This window comes from Solanum dulcamara, chromosome 6 (genome assembly GCF_947179165.1).
Source record: "Solanum dulcamara chromosome 6, daSolDulc1.2, whole genome shotgun sequence".
NCBI classification, from domain to species: Eukaryota; Viridiplantae; Streptophyta; class Magnoliopsida; order Solanales; family Solanaceae; genus Solanum; species Solanum dulcamara.
Genome location: NC_077242.1, coordinates 51050654 through 51054175, shown reverse-complemented (window position 1 = coordinate 51054175; position 3522 = coordinate 51050654). Strand labels below are relative to the sequence as shown.

General features: G+C 38.4%; 1 pseudogene; it reads left to right on the top strand.

The window, feature by feature from the left end:
• Positions 1–2021: 2021 nt before the first annotated feature.
• On the top strand, positions 2022–2136 carry LOC129893618 (5S ribosomal RNA; annotated as a pseudogene).
• Positions 2137–3522: the final 1386 nt, after the last annotated feature.

Here is a 3522-nt window from a genome sequence, read left to right as displayed (position 1 = left end):
CCCCTCTTTCTTCGGGGGAATGCATTTCATACTCGTAGGTACCGACAAGGTTTTGGGAGTCTGCCAGCTTAGGATTCTACTCAGCCAGTTTGGAAGAAGCTCCATTGATTCGGAGCCGAGTTGTAGTACCAAACCTCCTATGTACATATTTGTTTATTCAGGGGTACAATGGGAGCCCTGTCCTGCCATATGTTACTATTAATGTTCTTAAAGGTCTGTAAACATATGTGTGGGTTATACGTGTAAGTTCTATTCAGTTATGTCTATATGATGTATTGTAAATATTAAGATACTATGGCAGCCTTATCTGCTGGCACACCCTTTCATGATAACATACAAATGAAAGAGGCAATAGGCATGAAAATTCTATGACCCACTAGGGTTGTTATGTATAGTTCTTATATTGATCGTTACATCCGCTAGATACATATATGGGGGCCCAAGTCATACCCCAGTCATGGCCTACGGGGTTGGGTCGTGACAAAAGTAGTATTAGAGCAGTTCGTCCTTGGAGTGTCTACAGACCGTGTCTAGTAGAGTCTTGATTATTGATGTGTTATGCACCACATCTATAAACAGGAGGCTACAGGATATTTAAGATGTTTCCTTTCTTTAATATCTAAAGTCGTGCGATAGAGCTGAATCATAGGAAGTGGAATTCCTTATACTAACCTCTGATTTCAAATAAAGGACAACGTCGATAGAAGAAAATGACTGACGATATGGGAAATTACAAAGCACACAGGTAAGCCAAGGCATGAGAGAGTTGTGCCAAGTAAGGTATATAAATACGATTGATATGTAAAGTTGGAAATTGAAAGGAAAAAGTAGATAAAGTTGAAAATTGAAAGGAAAAGTAGACGGAATGACTAACAGGCGTAGTTCGAGTGGACATGTGAGGTAAGTCCATCATTTTATACTATTGTTGATATTTGGCGGCCTGTGAGGCTGCAATATGATGTGATATGATATGTATATATGTCTTTATGCGTGCTGGCTCTGTGAGGCACTGTTGGTATTTTCTGCGTGTAGGTTTGAGATAGTAAGAAATACAGAGGAAACTCTATCCAAATTTTCCAAGAAATAGAAAGAGAATAGGATACAGGGCTGTAGTATGTCTTGAAAGGTTGTGTCCATAATAATGATGAAATTTAGATAAACCACAAATATGGCTGACCTCGAGAAATAAGTTAATTGTTGAATTGATGGCAATAGAAACTAGGAGGTCGATATTGATATGGTAAACCAAAGTTGGAAAAGACTTGTGACCCTAAGAAGATGATTTAAGGAAGACTGATAGATCTGGATAGAATGATATACTAAGGTACCGACTGAATTGATATTATGATATATACGTAACAAAAAAAAGGAAAGGAAGACAAATCTCCTCTATAGTGAAATAGGAGGAAACTTGAGGGTAAGTAAGAGAAGCGAAAGCAAGTGTGACAAACTAGACTGTGAGTGCATGCCGGTATAGCGAAATATGTAAAGCAGAATAAGTTAAGTGGAAGACAGAAAGGCAAATAGTGAATGAATAAGAAAGACTTACACATAACCTAGTATTATGACGAAGCTTGAAACATGGATCATCAAAGTATAAGTGCTCCCGAGTGGAGAATTTGAACCAATTATGAGCACAAGCTAATTACTGACTGGGATAAATGGAATTAGGCTTTGAATACACTACTACATTAAGGATATTACTCGAATACCAGTTTTCAAGACTGGAGTTGGTACTGTAAATTGAGGGTTCTAAGCACCTCATGATAGTATTAAGGTTTCGTACATGGGTAACCCAAAGTATAGGGGATGTAAAAGAAGATATCGAAATAACGTAGTATACTAAATAGGTTAAAAAGGACTCCTATGCATTTGGAAAGTTAGAAATAAACAGACAATGACATGGATACACACTAAAGGGGGGACGTGGACAAGAGAAATACAAGCAAAAGAGGAAATTAACTAACGCTATTATGTGTAAATGGAAACTATTAAAATTCAAATGAGACCCCACAAGGGATGGATGAGATCATACCAGCACTAAGGCACCGGATCCCATCAGAACTCCAAAGTTAAGCGTGCTTGGGAGAGAGTAGTACTAGGATAGGTAACCCCTTGGAAAGCTCTATGCGGCTGTGATATGAGATGATATGGATGTATGTATACGTTGGCGTTGTATGGCATTTTTGGTATAAAGAAGTATTATGGATATGTGACTCCATCGTGAAAGATGATAAGACCTTTTGAGATAGGGGATGTATCTTTACAAAACAACTGATGCAACTTACGAATGGCAGTATGCCAAGAGTAGAACCAGGTGACTACTCGATAAACGAAGTCGGTAGTAGCTATGTAACTTCTATATTCGAATACATTAAGGGAAGGTATAAGATTGTTTGAAGCAAAACCTTTAAGGTACAAACAGTACTAAGGACAAAAGCTATAGTAGAGCCCTAACATCAGATGAAGGAAGTAAGAAATGATACAGGTTTATATACAGACTAGTATGGCAATGCTAAGGCATCTTCCGAGCCACTTTAAGCTCCTACACATATTCGTGTAAAGGGTACAATATGATATGTGGTAAGAGAACCAGAAAGAACAAATGGAAAAGAAATATCACTTGTTGTCTATGCCTACGGGTAATCTACCCTCTTAAATTGACTATATGGGTTAATAAGAGGCCTTTGGATGAAAACCAATACAAAGAAATATTGAAGCACTCGTAAGACCTTATGATACTACTTAACATTCGAGGACGAATGTTCTAAAGGGGGAAAGGATGTTATAACCCATACCTTTGTGCTCCGGAACATCTTTTTAAGCTTCTTGAAAGTTGTCCCATGAACCAGATTATCTATAACATGATCAAATAACTCTAAGGAAGGAAGGACGTGATGCCCCTTAAGAGTGAAGGTTGGAAATAGGTCTATAAGGATTTGAAACGAGTTGGATGCCAAGTAATGAGTCGTAGGACTCGACTTACTTGTGTAAGCTATCAATTTGGATGTTTTACATACTTAAGCTATTGGAGTATGTGTTGAGCTTACGTAGCAAGGAATACATACGCTCTTAAAGTAACACGAGATTATGAACCTACAAAAATGAAGCAAGAAGGTGACAAGTTCGTGATAAGTAGGTGACACACCTACTTGGGCGAAGTAGGTGACCCACCTACTTAGGCTAAGTAGGTGACCCACCTATTTAGGGTGGACCCCACGCTTCCATGTGGCAGTGTATGATTGATTGTATAGCGTGAGGTGGCAACCTATGGGTATTTCAAGTGTCACCCCTGGGGGATGACATGTGTCCCCTTTTAAGGACACATATATATACATGTGTATTGCTGATCAACATCATTTTCAGCATCTTTGCCTTAGAAAAGGTTGAGAGAAAAGCTAGAGAGGAAGAATAAAGGAGCTATGGCTAGGGTTCTTCCAAGGTAAGTTCCCCAATTTCTTTCTGTAAATAAATATTTAAGGTATCCTACGGTAATATGACGGTGTTTAACAACATAAAATT